The 25,645-nt window shown below is 39.5% G+C and overlaps 1 protein-coding gene across 4 annotated transcripts in view; it reads right to left on the reverse strand.

The window, feature by feature from the left end:
- The window catches only part of HTR1F (5-hydroxytryptamine receptor 1F), a 102,869-nt gene that overhangs the window by 25,578 nt on the left and 51,646 nt on the right, over window positions 1-25,645 (reverse strand). Inside the window, exon 1 of one of the 4 annotated variants that reach the window (XM_056493361.1) lies at window positions 25,062-25,132. The exons of the other annotated variants lie outside the window; for them this stretch is intronic. The gene's annotated coding sequence lies outside the window, so the exon portion shown is untranslated. Of the gene's footprint in view, window positions 1-25,061; window positions 25,133-25,645 lie in introns of those variants that run through there. 4 annotated transcript variants of the gene reach the window in all.

Below are 25,645 nucleotides of genomic sequence, written 5' to 3' on the forward strand. Positions count from 1 at the left end.
GGGATACTAAAGTGGCCATTTTGGGAAGAAACAGAGGGAAAAAAAAAAGATAGAATTCTAGGTCTCTTTCTATTTCAGAGAAGTACTTGTTAAAAATAACCATTACATTTCTTCCTCAGAATCTCTAAAATTTGAGCAGCTTTGCCTTGCATTCAGATCACTGCAGTCTCAGCAAGCACAGGTGCAAATATGCAGCACAAAGGCCAATCTCCCTGGGGATGCTGCTGTCCTGTATTTCCACCCCAGCTCCTGCTGCTTGTCAGACTGCACTTCTCACACAGCAATTTCTTCAGTGTTACATGAGCTGCATTGCAGAGGAGTGTTTAGAAGAGCAGAGCAAACATGAGTGATGCCTTTCTGGAGGCCTCTAGGGGGAAAAAAGCTGATGAACCACAGCCTTCCTCCCTCCATGCAGCTGCTGGTAGCAGCCAGCCCAGAGTGCATTAGCTGTGTTTACCTCTGGCAGAGATAAACTGGACATCCTTGGCAGCCTCATGTCCTAGGACAACTTCAAGTTATAGCTGGCTGTGCCTTGCTGTGGGTCAGCAGGAGAGGCAGGAATAACAACACAGATCCTTTGGAAGCATCAGCTCAGAGCTTTAATGACCAATGGCCAAGCAGCCAGAAACTTCTATAGAGCTTGACTGAAAAGTGTTCTCTTCCTACCCTAAAGAATTGGGAGAAGGAAAGACAAGATGCTACTGAGAAAATAGGAAATGTAGATGGTGATGAATGCTTCTTGTTCGTCTGTTTTTTGAAATGTGATGAGACAGTTGCCATAGAAATGCTGTTCTGTGCTCGATACAATGGGTGCCAGTTCCAGGAAGCCATTGACAGCTGTCACAAACAGCTTTCCATGAGTTTAAATATCTCAGAGCAACGTAAAGGGAAATAAGTCCTTGTGTTTCCTTATGGATCAGATGCTGTAAGATTTGCTTTTACTTAGGGGAATATGACTGAGCAGGGCATCAGCTGTTACACATGGTCTGCAAAGTGAATGTAACTGCAGTTTGGTTTTGCTGTAAACAAGGAACAGCATATGTTTTCCAGAAAGAAATTAACTTGCATCTTTTAAGATTGTTCTGATAGACCAGAACTTGCAACTACCTTGATTTACTGTCAGACTATAAAGCTACACAAATTAATTTGTTTCAGAAGACAATTTTGGCTGTTTGAAACAATATACTCCATAAGAAAAAAGTGCTCAGTATAAAACAGTTTTCAGCTGTAAATAATTTAGGATATCCAAAACCATTATGAATACAACTAGTAAGTGTATTATGAAAGGTCAGTTAGCAAGGAAGTTGTTTTTGTGGCCAACAATGCTTATCCCAGCTGTGTGATCAGATACTGAAGGAGGTAACAGCAGCTGGGAGGAGAACACTGAGCATGTAATATGTGCTTCTGGTCTAATTTTTTGGGTTAGCACTTTGCTCTGCAGGCCTCAGTTGAAAGCAAACTCCTTTGGGCAGAAGTTACTCATCAGAGCAGTCAAAGCTGAGCTGCCTCAGGGGAGGAAGAATGACCTGTACCAAAGAGCCAATGGTAACAATGCATAAAAAAATGAAGGCTCTAAAAGTATTTTGCAGATGAAACAGGCAATTCATGGATACATTTAGTAGCTCATGCTATTTACAAAAATTCTGTGGTCAGGCATTATGCTTGTAAGAACTTGTTTCTTTTATTCTGAGATGAGAAAGATATGAAAATTAAATTCTTTTATGTGAGCAAATCCCTTTATGGAAGACTAGACTCTGTTACAAATGAAGATAGGACCAGTTAATTTTCTTTTCCCCAGAGCTTTCTGGACTGGAACAGCATCCTTCAACAGCCTTAGAATAATTTAAAAACTGAGACTCTCTTAACTTTTTAAAAAAGACTTTCTGCTTTCATTTTCTGATAGTTAAATTTGGGTCTGCAAAAAGATAAGCCTGTAGTAATTACCTGTAAAATTTATCTGTCCAGGTGAATGTGTTATGTAACCTACAGACAGAGCACTTACTAAAAAACTGCATTTGGAGGGTTGTTACTTTGTTTCTCCTGCACTGCCCTTCCAGTCTAAAGGGACCTCTGTGGCCCAACACATCTTAAAATTGAAGGTAGGATGGCTGCAGGCTAATTTATTAATTAACGGGAAGACTAAGTCTATGGGAGAGTCCAGGTCAGAGATTTAGTGTTCCCTTTTCCTTTCCATGGAATTTGTCCAATGCTACAAATTGCCAAAATATTCACAGCTACTCTGATGGGGAGGAAAGAGCTTAGCAGCAAGGCAGCACCCACCCCACCGTCAGGGCACAGTGATCTGGTGCTTTTCTTGCTCCAAGGCCTCTGGATACAGCAGATGAGCATCACAACCTTTATCTCAGACCCAGTGCCTCCCCCAGGTCCTGCTGGCAGGGTTTCCATTCACTCTGGTTCTGCTCTGCTTGTTATTAATTCTTGCTGTTCAGCAAAGCTGCAAGGAGAGCCTGTTCAAGTCCTAGGGAGAATAGTTAATGATCCCCTGTGCTAGAACTGACTGAGCAGAAGTGAGCATCACCCTGTGGGCTACAGATCCTGTACTGGGAGCCTGGGGGACATGGGGGCCCCAAAATAACTGGGATCCAAAGGGTTCAAGGTGCAGATCACTGACTGAGGGCTGTGGTCATCCCTTCTGAAGGGACATGATTGCTCAGCACTTTTTGACTTGCCAAGCTCTTGTTCATTATAGGACAAACTTAATTTGGCACTACTGACTGCCAGAAGCCTCAAGTCATGCTGAGGTTTAGTACTCTGTTTCCTGCAGCTACTGTAAACAAATATGTGCTGTCTGCTAAAAGCATCATGTACTTGTTCAGCATCAGACTTACAGACAGCTTTGTTCTTGGAGCAGTTCTTTTATTCATCCTTGTATAAAGAATTTGCAAACCTATTTTCTCAGCATCAGTACTGATCCTATTCTTGCTTTTCCATCTCTGATTTGTTGAATATCGTTAATCTTGGCAGGATTCAATTGCTTGAAATAACCATATTGTCTATCCTGAAATGGCCTACTGTGAGGCTTCAAATTTGAGGGCTCTTAGAGCTGCAGCACAATTTACATGATGCTGCTAGCATTTTGGAAGTATTAATTTCAGTTTGTAAACATTTGTGCTTTGATGAATGACAGTCTATTGTCAATGATCCTGAACCTTCTTTCTACTTCTCTGCTTTCACAGCAAGAGACAGGACAGCTTTTACCCACACTGTGTGTGGTTTTTTTCTCTTTAAAAACATGTATTTTGTTCCCTTCTGTTGAAATGGAGGAAACTTCTGCCACTGGGTGTGTGGATCTGGCAGTAGTGCTATCCACTCCTGGGCTAAACAAATGCAATCTCTGTTCAAAGTGCACCACAGCATGAGGCTGTCACTGCCCTTGGGAATGAAACCACTGGAAATAACAAGGATTTTGCTGCAGAGGTGCTTCAAGTATGTTCTTCCTGCAATCCACAGCCTGTGCTATGAGATGGAGCTCCAGAGGGATCCCTCCCTTCCCATACTGTCCTGAATATTGAAACTTGTACCTGCTTGGACAGATTTCCCCCTTTATGTGCCTGAACCTTATCTTCTTATGGTGATTTCTCCCCTCCCTGGAGGGAGAGGAAGTAAACCTACAGCAGATTTATGGCCTTCTGTCAGCCTAGGACAGCCTGATACACTGAAACCACTGGGATCTCCTAGAAAACATGGCAGGGTAATCTATTGAGTCTTGTAAAACATGCAGCTTTGTGCACTTTTTTGTGTCACAGTCTTCTCTTAGAGAGGAGAAAGTCTTTTGACTTGTGAAAGCTTTTTAAATGAAGGATAAAGAGCAGTAAAAGTTGCTCAGTTTCTGTGTTCTGGAAAGTCTGGTAGATTTTAAAACTTTTTAAAGTAAATCAGTTACTTCTATATCTCTGCCTCTCAGTCACTGGAATTGAAAATATCCTAAACAATACTTACATAACATTGCAAGATTTCTTATTCCCAACTCATTGAATGTTGTTTTGTTCTCTGACAACCTATGCCTCCAGTAAGAAATTCCTCTTCTGGGAATGCCACAGACTGTGCAGAGTGCAGGGCACAGTCCCTGAAGTGGATATGTCTAGGTCTGAATTTACAGAGACTGAAATTCCAGCTGGAGTGGGTGGTGTCTCAAAAACCTCAGGTGGGAAGCAGATGCAGTATCACTCTAATGTCTTGGTGATGGGTTTGGAAGGCTCTGCTACCAGCCTGGTTACAGCAAGAGCACCAACATTCTGAATTAAATTGCTTGAGAATGCAATGAAGAAAGATTAATTCCTGATGGGTGATGCAGTTTAAAATTTTTACTTATTAAAAAAACAAACCCCAGCAAACCAAACCAAATCAAACATCTCCCCTTTCCCTCTCAGCTAGTCTCCTGGCTGCTTTTTATTTTGCTGTAGTTCAAGACCCAATACCATGCATGCTGTGGTGAAAAATGTCACAGATATTACGTGAAGATAATTACTGTTTTCAGTGCTGCTTGGAGCATTTAATTTCATGTTCAATACAAATGAAACAAACTGCTTTCACAAAATAACTTCAGAGTTTCTTCCCTTTGTGTTTCCATGAAGGAGATCTCCATCTCTTTCTGGATTGTCTATTCTCTTCACAGAATACTTTTGCCCTGGCTAAAAGTCCCTATGAGGATTGCACCTAACTTAAGAGAATACTGAGTGGGAGAATAACAGAATTGAGTTAGAGACTCTTTACTTTTAAATATCAGAAATAACAGGACAGGAGGTTGCTTGAAATATCTATTCATCTGCTAGTCCACAGATAATGTGTTTTAATGCTATTCATGATATTCATGATACATGTGATAATGAGTGATTGTTTGTCCTTTACCATTAAAGACACAGTATAGCTATTGCTGCATGGATTTACAATCTGCCTTGCAAAGGACAAGCCCCAAAGGAGCTACATTTCAATGAATTGGAAGAAAAGGAAAAGGACAGGTAGATGTGCAGTCCTTCTGTACCTTTTTTGCTTTCAAGTGCAGCTCCCTAGGCAAAAGGCCATTTGACTATTGCAGCTGATGGCTCTCAGCCCCAGTTTGCCATCTCCTTAAATTGAGTCAGTGGTGACTGCAGGTATCTAAAGAAAAACTATAGGGTGCAGTGTCTCACTCTAGAATATTGCTTCAGCCTTGAAATATTCTTTTAAAGCAGCAACTTTTGACTTTTTTTATGGCAATTCTAGAAAGTTGTAGAGAGTAATGGCAAAGTTGTGACAAATCCTGAAAGGCAACAAAACTGAAATGATAAGCAGGCATATAACATAGAAAATTGTCTTCTTTCTCCTTTGGTGTCATAACTATTCTTTCTTGTAGTTTTGGTAGAAAAGGGATCATGAGAGGCTGGCAGATACAAGTCTTATAGCATGCAAAATGTTTCTAGCACCAGGTAGGGCTTCATCTATCTGCTGCAAGATCTAGAGCCCAGGTTGTCTATGGCTCATCCTAATTTCACAGGTAGAGAAGGCACAAGAAGGAAAAAGAGACCTGACTTGAGTTTTGTTGTGAGCTGGGTAAGGTGAATGCTGAATTCGGCCTTAGGGTACGACAAAAATAAAACTGAGCTTTTTTTGTCATTTTAAGATAGTTACTTTGGGTTCTTGGGCAGTAGATAGCCTGATGTTTATCTATCCTGCATTTGTTTCGTGCTGTGCATGCTTTGCTAAACTATTGCTGAGATTCTGCTCTTGTGCAGGAGCCAGATTTTTGCAAAGCTATCATCAAACAACACCTATCTACTGCTTGGGGATCCTCTGTGCTCAGTAAATCTGTAGGTAGACTGTAGAACTTTATTAAGACTTAGGTCTTTGCAATGCCCTTGGTAGTTCATCACTGCTAAGCAGAAGTGCAGCCGTATAATTTCATAAAGGCCAGCTGGGCCTTTCAGAAATAACACCAGTAGTTATGCTGATAGATCAAGTGTGGGACCTCTGGATATAAAGCATTGTTGCTCATCATAGGATATAAAAATTTATAGCTGGAGGGATCCTGTTGTGGGAGACTTTCCCTCTGTGCTGAAGTGGGTTGGTCGTAGCTAGAATTTTATTATCTGTATCAGCACGTTTTCTAAGTGAGAAAAGCTATTTGCATATAATACAATAATGCCTCCCACCTGACATTTACAGCAGAGACCTTCAGAGGGAAGAAAAGAGAATTCTCCCAAGTTTTACTACCTGTTGTTCATGGGGATATCTTTAGCTTCAGGCTTGTCTTGTTAATTGATTGAATTATTTAAGGTGCTGATTTATTTAGTGAAGGCAAAATTAGTATTTTTGTCTCTGACAGCCGTAGGGCTTGGAAGAATAATCACGGTATTTTTCCTGATCTTTCTGTGCATTACCTAAAAACATGTTTCCTGTGCAATAGGTAAAAACAGATGGAGAAATCGGATTTCTTTCTTTTGAAGTACTTCATAGTCCCTAGAAACTTCTCTTCACAGGCTTTTTGGTTCTTGCTCCCTACAGTGGTATCCCCATAAAAGATCAGGATTTTGTACAGCTCTGGATGAGCCTCATGAAATTATTTAGAAAGGTGCATGTTGTCCTGTACATTATTGTGTGTAAGCCAGAACTCCAGTGTATGTATTCTGTGGGCATTTGTTCACTGTTTACAGTGCTTGTCTGCACTGATAGTGTGAGAAACGCTGACATTGGCTCAGCAGAAAGCCCTTCTGGGTTTGTGTGCTGCTGCTTCCCGTGCAGTGCAGTGCCTCTGGCTGAACAGCCCCCTCACTTCCCTCTCCCAGCCTGTCCCAGTGAAAATGTGTGAGTTGCCTTTCTCACCCCAGAACCCCTTCCTCTCCAAAGCGTGCACAACAACAATAGTGTGTTGCAGAGGCACCTTGTCACTTGTAATTTATCGTTTCTTCCACAAGGAGCAACGCTGCTAAATCCTTTAACTGGGGATTAATCTTTCTGTCTTTTACTCTTTGAGTTGCTGCCAATCAACTATTATTTATAAAACAAGCTCCTGGGTGATGATGGCAGATCTCATAAGTCACTGCTCAGTTTCTGCCCTACCTCACTGAGACGACTGGCAAAAATTCAAGTATGTTCAGCTACTCATTTCTAATTTGGTGAGTACAGAACAATTTTATCCCCCTATTACTGCCCATACTGGCACATCCAAGTAAGAAACCAATTGCCACTTCATTCACCCCCTACAGCTGTACAGATCAGAAACACAGGTCAGGAGTTACCCTGCTGTGATCTCCTGGGAGGTTATTCAGAAATGCTATTCTACACTGCAGTGCTTAGAAACAGGAGTGCTACTACTGAGGTCCACCCTAGGAGAACTGGGTGAATTCTGGGGGAGAAGAAGCCTCTGAATTCAGAAATGAGGGCTGATCATTTTGGAGATGCTAACAACAAGCTTTAGCAGTGTTTGTATGGAATGGCCTTTACAGCTCATTCCTTTCTTTGCCTCTGAAGCTATTGCAGTTTTTCTGATAAAATCTTCATACCACACTAGTCCTAAAAGAGACATAGAAGCAAGGAGATGGATATGTATTATTTAATCTGTTTGCACCATGCTTCAGTCAGTCTCTAGATATGACATGGGTGGGCAGTGTTGTGTTAGTCACAAAGTCTTGTGCCAAGGTAAGCCTTGGCAATTTCAGATGCTTCTGCAATGAATACTGGGTAAGTCGATTGAACTTCCAAAACTTTCTGAGGAACAAGCTCTCTTTGGGATGTCAAAAATTGTAATTCATGCTTTAAGCTAAGTCAAATAGCCTGAAATACCTTCTCTTAGTGTTTTGCAACATTCCTCGATCTGGTGTCATCCAGCTAATGCAGAAATACAAAAAAAAAAACCCACCACAAATATGGGAGAGGACTGTGAGGATTCTACTAAATAAAGCTTAGAATGTGTTCAAAAGAACCTCAAACAATTCCCCTCCCTCTCCTTTTTATTAATTAATTAATTAATTAATTTATTTATTTATTTATTTATTTATTTATTTATTTATAATTCCGGGCACATATTTAGATTACTTTCCTACTAAATATGCAGTTTCCACCTCTCATAGTGAACATGCAGTGCTGGTTAAAATCCAATCTCATTTAAATTCAGTACTCCACTATAAAAAATAATTACAAAAAATACTGCCAAAGACTTGAGATCTACAGTTACCAGTCACATGGTGCCTAGGTCTATTTTGCTAACCATCCCCCATGCTTAGTTTGCTCCCCAGCCTGCAGTAATCAACTTGAAATTTACTGCTGCCATTAACTTGCTTATTATCTAGAGACTCCAAATGTAGCTGATGAATACCTGTATTCAGTGCCACATTGTTTTCAAAGGCTTTCTTTTTCCTGTTGCAAGGTGTGAGGCTGATCCTACAGATTCTCACTTTGAAGCTCTGTCTGTAATATTAATTTGGTGAAACAGAAAAGATGGCAGTGAGCTTTTCTTTCTAACTTACACAATCCACAGAAAGGCCAGAGAGATCTGAAGCTCTGTTTGCTCCTGCAAGTTCAGAGAGGTTCATTCACACAGCTTGATTCTGTGTGGGGGCACTTTTCTTCCTAAACCCATTAATAGTGTGGCTCCTGTTGGGAGTCACAGAGGTCTTGGTTGGATGGGGCAGCTGGAATTTGCCTCATCCAGCCTCCACCAGTAGCTGGGGGCTTGCTGGCATTAGAGACCAGGTCAGCCATGGCTTTGTATTTAGGAGTTTTGAAAACCCCCAATAACTGAGACATTACAAACTCTGAGGACAAAAGCACTGCCCTATCTTACCAGTGAGAAAGTTTTTCTTTGTGTCCAACCTGAACCTATCAAGACACTGTTTGTGAATGTTGTCATCCTTCATTATCTTACCTCAAAAAACCAGTTTGGCTTTGTGTATTTAATATTTGCATTAGATCATCCTTTCTTTAGTCTGATGGATCACCCCTGTTCTTCACCCTCTCTCACAAGCCATGTGCCCTGAGCCCTGACCATCTCATAGACTGGACTGTCTCCATTTTCTCCACATCCATCTTGATCTCACCTTTCTTCCCAGAAGTGGCTGAAGTACTGCAAGTTTGGCTTGATCAGTACTGACTGGATTGGAATAATAACCTCTTGACCTGCTGGACATGCTTATTTTAATGAGATCATTTGCTTTGTGTGTGACAGGAGTGCAGTGTTGGTTTATATTAATCTGGCATCCATGGTAATCTCAGGACCCTTTTGGCAGGGCTAATGTCAGCCCATTTGGTTTCCTGGCCTTGCAGGTGCCTGGGGTTTTTCTTCCCTGAGTGCATAGCTTTGCACTTGGCTGTGTTGAACTCCATGATGTTTGTTTGCTCAGTCCTCAAATTGATGGCCAGCTCTCTTTGTGTTGAAGCTGTCTTTTGTCATGTCAGAAACTTCTAATCTATTATCCTAGAGGATACAGAAATTCACAGGCAAGTTTCTGCTCTGATTTATTATTTTGGGGGAGATTTCTCTATCCATTAACTATAGAGGGAACCATGGAAGACTTATTCCCTAATCTGTGGTTGGCTTTTGAGTGTCTTCAGCTTTAGTTTCCAGAAGTGAGAACAATGGGAGATACAGTGAAACTAGTACTGTGTTTTCTTTTCATCCTGATGTGCAGTGCCAAGCCTGAATGGAACAGGAGCTTTTTTTGTTGTTTGCTGTGATGTTCTTCTGCTTTGTATCTATTCTGCCTTCCAAAAATTGTGTTTCATCTTTAATGGTTATGGCACCCATTAGGGCGAGAACAGTATTATGACTGAACCATCTCCACAGACTGTTAGCCTCATTATGGAGCCTCAACTTAATGTTCAGACTGTCAGTGCATTAATAATTGTTTGGTATAAAATGTTGGCTTGCCTTCCTGCCTATTCCCTTCTGTTAAGGTTCCACTATTTGTAAACAGGGCAACTTGTGCCCATGGTGGTTTTTCCTTGCTACTCTTCCTGTTAACATCTGATACTCCCCAATTTTTCTTGTATTTTCATCAGGTGTCCCTTTTATTTTATTTTAGACAGTAGGACCCCCATGGATTTATTTCTGTGCATATTCTTTTCTTTTAATTTTCATAGTCTCTCTCAAGTGTTATCTGCCTTCTGCTATTGACCATGCAGATATTATTTAGGTGTATTTAGTGTTTTATTTATTTTTTTTGGCCAGCCAAGGTGTAGATTACTAAAAATCTTTCAGTAGAAATGCAGGTCCCCATGTGATAACTGATGTCATGCACTAGTCATGTGGTGGGTTTGTTTTTTGCCTAATTATTTTGAGTGGATCTCTTAGAAGCTGTTCATATAAAGGTTTACAGACCCCAAGATGAAAACAACCATTTTGTTTTTTCTGATGGGAAAATAGAAAAGGAATAATCTTAGGCTGTAGCTTACAGTAGAGAAAGTCACATGGGATAAGTACATATATATCTGGCTGATATTGCCTACAGGATTCACATCAAAACACATATTTGACTCCCTTTATTCACTAAAGGATAAAGGGCTAATAAGCAAAACCTGTTTTTGAGAAACCACAAAGATCATTCACTTTGATAGGCATCTTCAACAAAAACAACATGAAATCAACATGCCTCACACTGTTCTATCTCAACCCAGACCTGAACTAAGAGTATTTTAGCAGGGCAAGAGGTGTGCTGTTAAAGACAGCAGAAAAAGGCTCTGGGCTGATGAGTGACTGACTTGCTCTCTCTCAGCAGCAGCAATTTCTCTTTTCAGCCACCAGCCATCCTGGATGCAGCCATATGAAAAGCCCACTGCTGAGGGGGAGTGAGTGTGACATTCTCTTCTGTGGAACTCAGAGCTAAATTAGCACAGTTCTCCTCCCCCATTTCTTCCTTCATGGATTGCAGTGCTGTGTCTGTATTAATGAGGCACCAGTCCTGTGGAGTGTGTCATTCTGGTGCCAAAGTTCAAGACTGGTAAAAATGTCTGAAAATGTTTAGTTTTCTGCATTTATATTTATATTTTTTTACAAAAAGATTCTTTCATTCATTTTTTCCCTTCTTGGTCATAGCATTAAAAAATTACCTATTTTATATAAAGAGATGTTAAGTGCTTGTAATTTTATAGTCTTCCACCCTGTTTTAGCTGTGGATGAGTTTACCCACACCAGAGGACATGTCTGGTGGTGTTATTGGTACCTAGTTTTCATGGATTTGGTGGTTTGCTGTATTCCCAGAAAGAGAACTTACAGATAACAACCCTGAAAGTTTCTTACATTATTTCCCACTGTGCAACGTGGGGTTTGTAGGAAAAATGACCTGAAACAGTTCAGAGTGGTCTCTGGATTGGTGGTGTTGGAGGGCTGGGCAGCACTCTGCTCCTCAGCTAAAATAAGTGCCTGCTTCACACTGCTTTGTAAGAGAAGCCACCCTTGATTTTAAGTGTCTTCTCTTTCAACTCCAAGATCTTGGTTTTGTTTGGCACTAGGGCTAGACAATAAGCAGAAAAGTGCACAAAATGGATGCATGGAAAAAGTATGCCTTGAGAAAGTGCTTGCTCCTAACTGCCATGAGCTGCAGGATGGCTGCTGGTTGAAGAATGAATAATTGCATTCCTTTTTAAATGGCACACTTTAGAAGTGGTGTGGATATTCCCTTTTTTTAGTCAGTCACATGTCCTGATGCAGCAATGTGGTTTAGTTCTTTTTAAACTCAGATGATACTTGGAAATAAATAAAACTAGCATGTGCTCCAACACTGTTCTCAAGCATGAGTTCTTTCCAACGTCCAGGCCCTAACTTTTAAAAAAGTGATAATTTCTAGGATAATTTCATGCATTCAGATTTCCCGTGGGCATTCAGCTGACATGCCTCATGACAGACACCCAAAACTCAGAGTGTGTGTGATATGGGTTGTGCAGGAACTGAGAGCTGACCCCCAGTGCCTCAACCACTATCCCACCCCCAGCCCCTGAAACTGGAGAGTGCAGGGGGCAGGAAGCAGAAATCAGAGCTGGGTAACCAGGCTGGTGATTTCAGGGATGAGGCTGATAGAAGAGCAGAAGCAGAGAAGTGCACTGAGGGGAGCATTTTAAGTAGTTAATTATGGAGTGCCTGAAGAAGGCTGGGTGCTGCTGGAGCACAGATCAAGTGCTTTCTCCTCTGATGGGATTAGGCCACTTTGGCTACTTGTGTCAAGTCCCTTTCAGACATGCCACTGCTTTGATTCCTCCCACTCCCCAGAGCACTGTAATTAAGAAGTTACTGCTTCCCAAGTGTGCAATTATGTTCTCTGAAACCCAATAACCAGCCCTGAGTGTAAAACATTCCCTGCTTCCTGCATGAGCATTCTTCTGACACGGAGGTACCTCAGCTTTGGGAAACTGCAGAGGATGTTTTGTCCCCCAGGTGTTGAATGTGAAGTGTTAGAGAGGGGATCAAAAGGAAAACATGAAGTAGGTAAAACAAATAAGGGTGTAACTATGTTTGGCAAGTATTTTTGAAATAAAAGCTAGAATAAAAGCTTATATGAACGTCTGAGTAGTTGTTGAGTTTGCCAGAAATGAGCAATGAAAGACTTCCAAGGACTGCAAGTTTGGATTTTGATGTTTTGCCAGAGCCTGTGTGCTGTTGACAAAAATGAAATTCAAGGAGTTATTACCCCTTAAAGACTTTCATTTACACTAGCCAAACACCCAATGCCAATCCCAATTTTAATCCGTGGAGGCAAAACTCACTTTGTGAAAATAGTATATACAAGGCAGAAATACAATCTTCTGGAAAACTGGTTTTGAACAGTAATCTTGAGTGTTTCACCATGCCAGTGTTACTGTCATATCTAACAAATATTTAGGTTTTTCTTGTTTAAGGCACTCCTGCAATAGAAATAAACAATTCCTAGGCACCATCTTCCAACACAGGCAGAACTTGGAACTAAACCTTCCTCGTTGCCAGGCGTGCTGGGCTCTGGGTGGGCATGAAGGCTTTTTTTGTCCTTCCCTTATTGCACCAGCCTTTAGGCTTCCAAATGTACTTCCCTTGTTTAGACTAAAGAACTTGATTTTCTTTGATATTTCCTCTTAGTCCACATTTTCTATTTATTTGAATTTTTCCTTGTTCTTTCCTGCATGCTTTCCAGTATGATCTTGACCCTCCTATAGTGGTCAAAAATGAACAGAGCACTTTAGGTGGTCTGGGATAATGTTTTATATATTACACTATAATATTTTTTCCCCTCTCCAATAGCATGGCATCATTTGTGATCCCTTAAATCCTTTTCTGCAGAGTCCCTCACAGCCCTGCTTTGTACAGGTGATTATTCCTAACTCAATGTAGTGCTTTGAAATTCACTATGGACAATGGCTGCCTCTTTTTAAATGGGCTGTTCCTCTAGCTTGCCCACAGATATTCTTGATTTAGGTCTGAATTGTCAGAGTTGTGCCACAATCAATGACACATTTTACCAGAAAGTGGCAATTGTCTGTGATGGAACTGTTGTTCTAGAAGAGAACTTGCTGCTCAGGAGATATTAATACCATAGGCCTTCAGGGAAGGTTAAAAATGAAAAAAAAAAAAAAAAAAAAAAAAAAAGAACAAAAAAAAAAAAAAAAAAAAAGAAAGAAGTATTTAAGGGAAAAAATGAGTATATAGTTTTAAAAGTCAGGTTCATTGCCTAGTGTCTTTAAGTAGCATCTTTTCTCAGTTCTACAAGTCATGGCAAGTTCCAAATAAATTAAGTATAAAAAGGCTTGTTCAACACCAAGGATTAATGGCAACACATTGAGGAAAAAAACCAAAAGTAAACTATGTAAAAAGTTAGGGAAGCACTTAACTTCATTTGGTAGATTATTCAACTAAATTAAAATCTAATTAGTTTTATTAAATTCTGACTTAGCTAATGAGCATGGTTAACAAATATACAACAGAATCTTCAATTCCTTCACTTCCAAAATTACTTGTGGAACCATTCCTCTCTCTACCAGCTGTTGTCATGTCTGAGCTATGAAGTCACTTGTAACAACTAACCTGGAAATATGTTTGAAACACTGCAGTTTTTCCAGCTGCTTTGAGCAGGGAAAATGGATGGATGCATAATATTATAGATTAGTATTTCTTCAAAATGTGTCCTGAACATTGTTAGAAGCACTTGGGGTAAGACATAAAAGTAACAGCATTATCTGGGTTGCAGACTATTGCCTTCCAAATGGAAGATAAACTTCAACATGAGTCTATAAACCCTTTTTTTTGGGGGGTGAGGGGGGGGAGAGGTGGTATCCCTTCAGTTCTGTTACCTGTACCACCAGTTAATTGTTGTGTTCAGAAGGAATGGATGAACAGAGTATTTCAGTTCAGAATGTGCACATTTCTGAACAGAACAAGGGAGCAGTACAATTTTTTTAGTAGTCTGGCTGTTCCTTAGTTAATTATAAACATCTGGTAAAACTGGCATCCCTATTACTGTACATGCTACAGAATATAGTATCTTCCTTCTGCATCCTGTTTGTTTTCATAGGGATTTCTATTTCCTATAAAATATTTCTGTTAGTGTTGATAACAGCTCCTTTTAGCTTGAATGTCTCTGTATGGATGAAAAGAATCTAGATTTGCACAACAGAAGGTAAAAAATCTAATTTAGGCAAATATTTCAAAGTTGTTGAATATACTGGGAAAACCATCCCACACCTAAAATGACAAATGCCTTTATAGGACATATCAGCATTCTACTGTCACATTGCAATATGTTGTATGACATTATTGGATGTCCAGGTTTGCTAGAGAAGAGTGAAAAGAGAAATAGGATTGCAGTTTCATACCTTAGAGAGGAATGTAATCATCAGGAAATTAATTCAGGTGCTGATGCCTAAATCTATCCATGTATTTTCCACTCTAAATGTGATTTTTGTCTTCCTGCAGCTTTGCAAAAAACCAAAGAAACCCAAAAAAACCCAAGCCAAACAAAAAAAGGAGTTGTCATGCTGATTTTGTGCCTTAGGATGAATTGGTAATGAAAGGGAAAAGAAACTAAAGACTTCAGGATTAGACAATTGCCTCTGGATCTTAAAATCAGATCAAGTCCTCTTTCTGTTCTAATATCAGTTTCTAACTCTGAAGTCACTTAAGTAAGGCATTTGTCCCTCTGTGTAATCTCTAATGCTCGACTTAGAGATGCCCATGGGCTTCAGAGCCCATCTCTGATTTGCAGGAGTGATGAGATGATATGAAAAGCTGATATCCAGGAGGAATAGAATAAAAATAAAGGTCTGTGCATCACTAAAACCTAAGGCCACTGCCCATGAGGGTTGGGTAAAAGGCCTTCACTGGATTTTGGAAAAATCTATAGTGATGAACACCACTGGAAAACACCATAAGCACTTCTAACTCACTATGGGGTAAAAGTATTACTTTCCCAAACATGTCTAAAAATGTTGCTTATGTAACTTTTGTGGGGTTTTTGTGTGATCATTTTATCCTTTAGATTTTCACCATCGGTATTTGCAGTTATTTATTTTACATTTCTGGGTAAGACAAACCTACTTTACTCAATGTCAGTGAATAAATTAAGTCATCCTTCAGTTGTGTCACTTTTAATCTGGAGATCATTCTGAAGATATTTTTAATTACTTTTCCTCTAGAAATAATTTGTCTAAACTCCTTGAATACCATCTCTTATGGATATACTTATTTATAAGTATAAGGAAACTTACAGTTTAAATTTTGACTGCACTGTATGTAAAATGTGGTTCTTAAAAGTCTTCCTATCATTTACACAGATAAATATTAATATATCATTTTATGACCTTTACTCTTATCTTATTTAGAATCCTGGAAAAAATCTGAAAAAAACTAATTTGATTCAGAAAGAATATTTATTATATTTATTATACTAACAGAGTACAATTTTAAAATTGTAGGAATTAATCTGAGATATGCAATTTTCCTCTTTAATTCTGTCTTACTCACAGAACTGATGGATGGCTGCTTGACTTTGTCACCAGTAGCTATGAGATGCAGGGGAGAGGACTTCCTCTAGACTTCCTCTTGTTCCTTTCCTAAATTTTGATCCCAATGTGTAAAAGCAACCTCCATCTCTCCTCTAGGAGGGCTGTGGGATATTGTGGACTGTTATGCCTCATAAATCCTCTCTTGTCATGGTTTCACTCAAGCTCTCTTCTCTTTCCCTAATTTTCCTGAGGAGATGATGCTGCCCTTGCACTCTGGCTGTGTTGCCTTTTTGCCTCCTGTTTTATTATCCACTCTGTTTATGCACTAAAATTGGCTCTCTTAGAGAACAAACCAATTTCTAGCAGGACAAACCTGAACACCAAAGCCTGCAGGTTTTATGCCTGAGCCTGCTGCAGAGCAGTACTAATGACACAGGGCAGCACCACCTCTGTCCCCCTCCAAGAACAACCTTTGTATCCAAATTCTGACTCCCTCATGCCATGTAATTCAAGTGTTATGGTGTGAAAATGTTACTCTGCCAGGTTAGGATGTGGGTTTTCATCTTTTTAGCTTTTATGTGAAAAAAAAACCCCAACCATTGATAAGAATTATATATAATGACTGTGTTTTGGTGCCACAAGAGCTACCAGCCTGAAGGAGAATAGGCTCAAATCAAACATTGCTTTGGCATGGCTGCAGCATTTCCCACTGTAAAAACCAGGCAAATGAACTTGCCCAGCAGGTGCTAAATCTGGCTCTGGAAGCACACTGGAGATTGCTCTGGGGCTCAAACTTGGGTCAGCTTCCTGTGCTGACCATGAAACTGAGTAAAATGAGTGATGAATTGTGCCTTCCTAGAGAACAGTCTCATTCCAGCTGCTGTTTTCTAAGCACACTCACACCTGACAGTCTTTATCTCTGTTCTTGGCTCCTGCAATTGAAGGGGTGATAAGGACTAAAGGGCAGAAAATTGTCCCAATACCTATGGGTAAGTGTACAAATGCAGTGCAGGCAGCTCTTGCCCCAGGAACTTTTCTGGTCTATCTTATTTTCTCCTGACATTTCAGGAACATCCTGGCCATGCAGCAATTTTCCATGAGTTTCTTTCCAAATATTAGTTATTGTCAAATTATGTTTGCTTCAGAGGGTGCCAGGTCTGGGCAGCCTGAGACCATCTACACCAGCTGGTTTGGTGGCTGTGTTTCTTTTTGCTTGTGTGCTGCACAGGGACAATTTGCATGTGGCTTCAGGTGCCTATTCTACAATTTCAGTGTTTTCATCTTCTAAATGAGGACTAAATTCTAGTATGTACTTCTTCTGTGTAGAAAATGGCATATACCTCTGTAGGAATATTTTTAACTGGAATGGGAATTCCTGGTTTCCCTTAAGTCTTCCATGTTAATCTACACATTGGCCTCTGGTGATAAGTTTTAAGTGAGGTACTACACTTCCAATCCCTTTGGCTTTTTTCATGCTGCTGAACATTGGCTTGACTGGTGCATTTGGTTTTGTAAAGGAGTCACCAGGGCAAGCAAAGTCAAAACTGTCACTGTTTCAAATGAAAAGCAGGAGTTCAAATAAATGGGGAGATTAGCTTTGTCCTTTGAAAAGCAACTCTGTTTTTCAGGAATAAAATTCACCTCTAACTGCAAGAAGAAAATAATTATCACTGAGTTACTAATAAGAGCACTTCTGAAATGTGCATGCATTGGGACTGAGATGTTTAAGTGTGCTTGAAATTTATCTTAATTATGACTCTAAGCTTGTAAGATGGTGAAAAATAGTATTTCTATTTAGTAGGAGTGGGTGGTGTTATCTATTAACATAAGTTTGAATTCACACAGTAACATTTCAAGTCTATTTATAAGTGAAAGACTAACAAACAGATGAGTGAATATAGGTCAGGGAGGGGAGTTAGAGAGAATGGGAATAATAACACCTCTGGCTACATGGGCTGATGAGGCACCACTGCTGCCAGGGAAAAAGGATCAGAAAAATAGCTTGGTGTCTAAGTAAACTGTGGCTGCTTGCAGCAGAACAAAATACCAAACATTCTGACCGAGCTTTACAGCCCTGCAGACTGCCTGAGGAGCTTTGTATTTCATCCCAGAGGCAGACATGGAGTGCTTATTATTCAAATACCCACCACTTATCCCTGATAATGCTTTCAAGGCATACCTGACTGAACTGTAAAAAACCCAGTCTGGTCAAGTGCTGGTTTAATATGCACAGACACTGGCTTGCAAACCACCATGGATTGTTTTCATGAACTACAATTTCACTGTCAAGATTTAATTAAGAAAGATATCAGAGCCTTTGGAATAAATGGGATGGTCAGAGGTGTTGGACAAGTGCACTGTGTGACATAAAAATTTGTGCACTGACCAAGCTGTCTTCCAAAAAGTGAAAAGGGACAAGATGGCTTAAAAAAGCCACCAAACCATCTACCTTACCTATAAAGCACAAGGTGCTTTTACATCATTCTCATCACCTGAGTCACATTATGTAGTTGGGATTTGATTGTATTAACCTACATATTGCAGTCTTGAAAATCCTGGGAAAAGGACACATTTTATGGTACTATAAAGTTATCATTTTTCTGCTACTGTATGAAGATTATTACATTCCCAGAAAATAAATAACAGATTTAATCCGAAATAGGATTTTTTTTTCTATACAAGCAAGCTGTCTGGCAGGCAGCAGGAGATAAAGAGAATGTTTATTATTAAATTTTAGTGACTCAGAGTAATATTTGTATAAATGCATACACATAGAAGCACTAAAAAACCTCACAACAAAAATTATTAAAGCTGACATACTGATTTTAAATAAAGTTTTGAAATAGTGAAGCCTAATGGACAGCTAGACATCATTCACAAATACAAACTAATGTAAATTGAGAAATGTTTCTGCTCTAAACCTCATGTGTTAAACTTAATCAGTATTTACTGTATTATCTCTGAATAGAATAAGGACAGCACATTATCTGTTTCAGTAATGCAAAGTTAATTTTAGCTGTCAGAAGGTTGGAGTCAAAGACCTATAAAAGAATATATTTCCTGAGTGAAATCTAAAGGGACATTTTAATTTGTTTCTGTTCCATTGCTTCTGAATAAATTGTTTTGAAGCAGATAATGAATTCATGGAAGTGCTAGTCTTCTGTTCTGGTCCTAAAATTTCTAAAAGCTTTCCTAAGAAATCTCTTTTTTCTTACTTTTAAAGTATAACCAAATACATTGGGCTTTTTTTTTCGGTGTCAAAATGCCTTTGTGAGGACAGTTCAAGTAAGGGTTTTCAAAGTTCAAATTACCTTAAGTAAAAGTTATACAGTTGTGTCAGACTTGTTTAAAATTTTAAATATGCATTTTATGTATAATTTTCAGGACTCTAATGATATTGGCTGTTCCCAGATGCTCATCACTGGGGAGGAAAATCCTAAACTTGGAGAAAGTTTCTGGATTTTAATTTCCACTAGCAAAGTGATTATTTGAAGGTAAGCAATTTGAAGGTAAGTGATTTAAATCTATTGAGAGATGAAGTGAGCACGCAAAAGCCTCTCCTGTATTTTTTCAACTCACTATAATGGATATGCAGCTTCTGAGGCCCAAAGTTGCAAATTTGTCTTTTAGGTATGCAAGACAAATTACAGAGAAATTTCAGTGGAAGCAGGGAAGGTACCTGCAAGCATGGTTTTAATAACAACACACATGCCCTACTACAGAATTCATGAGACCCTGGCTATGAAATTATTAAAACTGCAGCACTGATCACCACAGGATGTCCAAACAGCCAACAAGAAAAACAGATTGGAAACAGATCACAGCAAATTCAAGGATCCACCACTGTTATTTGAATGTGATGATGCTACAGGTAACCTCCATCCCAGGAACTCCTAAGCTGTTTTGAGCAGGACTATTCCAGTGTGGCTGTATTTAGATAGTGTCAGAAAGTGAATGTTTTTTGGGCCTTAGTGAAAAACATCTGTGCAGTGACATGGAAGATCTTTTTGGGTTATAGCAGTGAATTATAAAGAACTTAACAGGGACAATGTTCTGTTTAGTGCCATGGGATTCTTGCATGTAAGATGGAAAGCTTTTGCCAGACTGTTAACTGACTGAAAGGATTCCTCCAGCCCTGGAGAACCAGGCTGAAAAGTTTTCTGTGGCAAAGTAGCAGTGATGGATCCTGGGCCCTGATGACCAGAGGGCTCGGTCACCCCCCTCCATTGGCACAATGACTTATTTCCCTGGCTGCTGCTCTAAGCTCTGCCTTTCTTCAGCTGAGAATAAGTGAGGGCTGTGCTGTACCAGAGCTTGTAGCACACTGAGCTATAAAAGCTGTCACTGAATACAAGTAATTTTGTGTGTGAGCCTCATGAGGGAATGGGAGGGAGATACAAGAGTTGGAAAGTTAGCCCAGCACTTCAAAAGTAAAAAAGCCTCTAGTTAGTTTGACTAACTTTATTAGGTTTTCCTCTAGATGCCTTATTTTTTCCTAGCTGGAACCTCAGATAAGCTCAGGAATGTGGCTCCCCTATTCTCCACAAAATTATGACTTTCCTTTCTGTAGGATAACCTGTTAAATTTTGCCACTACCTCTTTCTCCCACTGGAGTATCTAAGATACCAAGAAATGTTCTTTCAACACTCTTCAGATTAGAAGGCTGGTTTTTTTGAAACAGGCAGGAGTATCCTCTGTGCTTCTGCTGTGCTGCACCCTCTGTGTTTGCAGCATGAGTGACCACAGCAGCAGCAAGGCACCAAACCCCCAAACTCTCACTTGCTCTTCCTCCAGAGCTTGCAAAAAAGAAAAAAAAAACAAAGAAAAAAAAAAAAAGTGGAGAGCACAGGGCTCCTTCAAACCCAGGCAAAGTTGGGTTTGTTTGTTTTCCTTTCTGCTTTCCAGTAAGGACAGAAGCTGGTGAAAGCACAAAGCTGCCATGCTTGATGGAAAAGTTACTAAAAGCTGGAACCACAACTTGCAGTTCCCGAGAGGGCTCTGCTGGCCTGCCTGCTTTTTAGACCACAGTGAAGCTTTTTATAGTTGTGTTGTTTCTGAAGGGCTGTGAGTCCAAAACACAATTTTAGCTGCTTTGAGTCAATACCTGAGGACAGCTGGGTATGGGAACATACATGTTTTAGGTATAGAATAAAACAGCTGCCTGTGGAAACATTCTTGGGCCTGCAAGTTTACAACTGGAGGTGTATTTGATGGGCAGCAGATGTAAACTATTAAATCCTTACCTATGTGGGCTTCAATTGCCTGGCATAACTTCAGCTTCTGAAGGGCTTTAGTTATAATTTATATATTTAATATAATTGTTGCAATTTATCTGGCTAAGAAAGACCACAAGTGTTTTCAAAACCACTTTTCCCCAAGCATTCATTTTGCCTATTCATACTGAAAGCTCTCTGGCAAATGGATCACTTATTATTGTATTTTTGTTCAGTACAAGTGCCTGGGTTTTGAGGCACTACTGCAGTAACACAATTATGAGCACATAACCACTCCAGGGTAATTCTATACAGACCTTCATATTCACATTTTTGTACCTCAGATACATTCACAGCTTACTCAGTGCATCGATTAATTAAGCTAATCTGAGCCTACTTATGACATATGTCTGTAGCTTCCAAGTCATGGAACTGTTTTATCTTTTTGAAATATAAATTGCAAATGTTGAAGCTTGGGGCTTATATTTGTGTGTCTTAAAGGAGTGAAAGAGATAGGAAAGAAAAAAAACCAAACCCAGAAATATCTTTGTGCTGGTGAGCAAAAGCAGCAAAACTGTCAATTTCTGCCCTTTCTTTTTATGGGTCAGTTGAAAATCCATCTCTCTGAGCAGCAGCTCAGCATCTGGCAATTAGCCTTGTTGCCAAATAGTCCATTTCTATTATTTTAAAAACCAGCCTGAAACCCCAGCAGGTTTCTCAGCTGCTTCCTTCCTTATTTTATGTAATCAATCAGTGCAATAACTGCTAATTACTCAACTTAAAAAGTCATTTTATGGAGGCAATGACCAAGACATGAAGTTCAAATACAGTTTTAATGTCTCTTCCTGGTCAAACACAGCATTTTTGTGTTTTAGGGTTGCCTTTTTGTAAGCTGCAATAACAAAAAGTAAACTGCTTACTGATGCAATTTGCCATCATATTTAAGCAGGTAACCTGTTTTGGTTTTTTTTGCTACCCTACCTGCTCTTTCAGACACAGCTGAAGGCATGATGTGTGTGTTTGTCCAGCTTAGCAGTATACATATTTATAATTTTAAACCAAATCCTGTTCCAAAATAAAGAAAATACTATTCTCATTACAGACCTCAGAGAACTGGACCTTTGTTTGCCTGGCCAAGTAAATACCAACTCCTTGAAGGACTACAGCATTAAATCCAAATTTTCAGCTTGCTGCAGGGGTAGGTGAAGATCTGATCATCACTGTCTTAAAATTTGCATTCCAAAGCCCTGTTTCTCTATTGCTCTCTACTTTCTAAGCTAACCTTAATCAGCTGGTTGAAATTTCTGTCTGCCTTGGGTTATTTTCTTTTCAGTGTAGGAAAAGAAAGAATCATTTCCAGGAAATGTAGGTAGAATATTTTCCAGCAGCCATTTTTTTTAGAGGCAGGCAGAAAACAGTTAAGTTGTTTTTGCCAATGTAAAATGTCTGTGAATGTTTTTCTTGGCTGAGAAATTCTAGCTGTCTTTTATGACCTTGACTTCTGACACAGGATGACCTTGTTGGTGAGACACATGGCCTTGACATTTTTGTGGAAGCTCAATTAAATCTGAGTAACAGAAAAATAAAATCTCACAATGTGTACAGGCTTAGTACAGACTTCATAGATTTTTGAGAAATGAATTCTGCCAAGAATGCCAATGCTAAGTATTGTTTCCTCATAGGAAAAACACAATGCATTGCATTTCCATTCCATTTCCAGGCTATCATCAGTCTCTAAGGTGCTCCATCATCTCCAGCATGTCAGCAGCTGATTCCAAAGGATCCTGCTTTGCTTTTTGTTAGCAGATTAATCTTTGGAAGCTGCTCTGACCCAGAGAGGCACATCAAGAAATCCTGTATCAGCTGCCTTGTATTTTTCTCTATAGAAATATTGATCTTTCTTTCCAAGGACCTGAAAGACCTCAGGGGAAAAGTTTCTAATGACAGGCTTAGATAAAACCCAACACACTCTTTCAAGACAACATTTATGTACAAACTTTGATTTTTATGGATTATAGCCCTTAGCTGTCATGGGAGACAAGGCTCACAACAGCACAGACCTTGTCAAAAACTCTGCAGCAAGGACTCTGAAAGCACACAAGAGCTGTCACACAGAGGAACCCATGGAATTTGTTGCTCACTGAAGATTTCCCAGTGTTTCTTGAACAGACCATGCAACCTCTTCCCCTGCACTGGGGACATGGCAAAGGTTAATCTATCCTATGAATTAAACCTTTTTTCCTCAGTTTTTCTTTCCTGTATTTCTGATAAACTCCTCTTCCTGAAGTTACCAACTCCCACTAAGTGAGAAAGTTTCATGCACCTGTTTATATAAAGGGAAACAAAACTGTCATTTTCTAAGTTTTTCAGCTTCTTTTAGTAGAATTCTTCTCACCTCCTTTTATGTGTCTGCCTAAGCTAAAAGCAATCTGCACTAGACAGGTACTCTTTGGCACTTTAGGCACCATTTGTGGGAGAGAAGCAAATACTGGGGTGAGATTGTGCTGACCTATTTACACCAGTGCCTTGCACCTTAAGAGTGTCTGCTTCTCTCTATTGCTGCAAAAAGAAAGTTTGAGTGATTGGTTCAGGGTGTCTATATTTGGTCCATTGAATTCCAGCCTTCATTTGCAGGTACTAAGTGTTTAAGCTTTGGCTGAGGATAAGGGATATTTGGCAATTTTCTGATGGGAGAGGTGATAGTTGTGATAGTCAGCAGGAATATATTATAATAGATTATAATTGATCTTACTACAGCATAGTCCTAGTGTTTAGTGTCCTGAGAATCCCACATTTTTGAAAGGAAAAAGATGTCTCATCTCTGAAGTCGATTGAAGTGCAAGAGAAAAAACCCTTTAGTACTTTATCTTAAGTCCTGACTGAAATCTCAAGTTTGAGCCTTCATCTGCTGAGCCTTTTGAAAATGAATCTGTTGAGCTTTGCTGTACCAACCCTATCTGCAATAACTTAGTTTAGCTTAGTTTAATTCAACTAAACATGTTTAGATGATGACAACACTATGTTCAAAACAGGACACAAACTTATTAAATACATTGTACTTGTCATCATTTTTAAAAATTTTTCAAGTCTGAACATTCCTTTCCCCTATTATTATAAGTGTATGCATTTTACTGAAGTAGCAGTAACTTGCTTTCCCTTATCTTAACTGTAAGTGACCCCATTCATTTGTAGCTAAAATTGTCCTCCCCAGAGTGCACTGGCTTCAGCAGAATTGCAACTTGCATGATTTTAGCTGATAGACTCTACTGCAGATACATAACCTAAAGAAGTAACATATTTCTGGCAATACATGATAAAAGAAGCACTTGGCAAAGGTCAACTTTTCAGATGTCTTGTGGAAATCTCATTAAGTACAGCCTTCTGATAGGTCCTCTTCTTCTGCCTCAGTGTCTGTACCAATTGTCCTGAATTTCTGATTGAAGTTTGGCATCTCAGTGACTTTTTAAACAAGTTAGAAGGTTCCAGTATAATTAAAATAACCTCAAAGTCAAATTTAACAGGTGAGAATTTTGATAAAACTCTTTGAGTTAACTCTATTGTATGAAAGTAAAACAATCTTTAAATTATCAGTCCTTCTGAATGTAGCTAAGGCTGCTAAGATTTGAGTGAATGTCAGGCAAATTCCTAAATATTTGAACAAAAAAGCCCAGCTGAAGCAATTATTCTGTATTAATGGGAACTATGCCAAAAGGAAACCCTTCTGCAAGCAGGGCCTATCTTTTCAGTTTTCCATTTTAAATCTAAATTTTCCTGTCATTTCAGCTTTCCATTTTAAAGCCTAACTTCTGTCTGCAGTGATGATGTCTTGTTAAGCTGCTGTAAAAGTCTAGGTTGGTGCATATGTTAGAAGAGTGCAGGTACAGAGATCAGAAATAAAAGTAGATGATCCAAAAGTTGTGATGAGCTCTAGCTCAGTGATGAGGCAAAACTTACCAGCATTGTTGCTGCCCACAAACTCCAGAAATTGTTTAAGCTGAGTTACTACAAATAGAGAAACGTTTATATTTATGTGGTGATGTTTTGTTTGATTGTCAAGCCAGTTTTCAGCTGACAGACTGCTATAAAATAAAAAGATGAACAACAATTAAAAAAAATTAAATTAAGCTCTGCATTAGATATGAATCAGATACAGAGTGAGATGACAACCTCATTCTCTGTCCTGCTGGAGGTGCTTCTACAGGGAAGCAGAGTACTCCATGACCTTGAGGTTTCTTTCAGAGCACATTTGCTTTCCTTACATGCACAGCAATAGGTGGGCTTAAAGGCTGGCTCTTAAAATCTGCCTTACATGCATTCCCCTTTAGGAAGGAGTAGATTACAGAGACTCTTCATTCATGTTTTAGAAGAGTCTGTGTGCCTATTTTCTCCTCTTGTACTTGTTCAGGATGCTTGATCCCAGATCCCAGCATTACAGAGACTGCCAGGAGGCTGAGCAGTAAGGAGCATAGCTCCAAAGAGCTAAGCTGAGTTCCATGGAGCAGGAATGCTCTCACTCACTGGCATCCTCTCTGCTCATG

Source organism: Oenanthe melanoleuca, chromosome 1 (genome assembly GCF_029582105.1).
Source record: "Oenanthe melanoleuca isolate GR-GAL-2019-014 chromosome 1, OMel1.0, whole genome shotgun sequence".
NCBI classification, from domain to species: Eukaryota; Metazoa; Chordata; class Aves; order Passeriformes; family Muscicapidae; genus Oenanthe; species Oenanthe melanoleuca.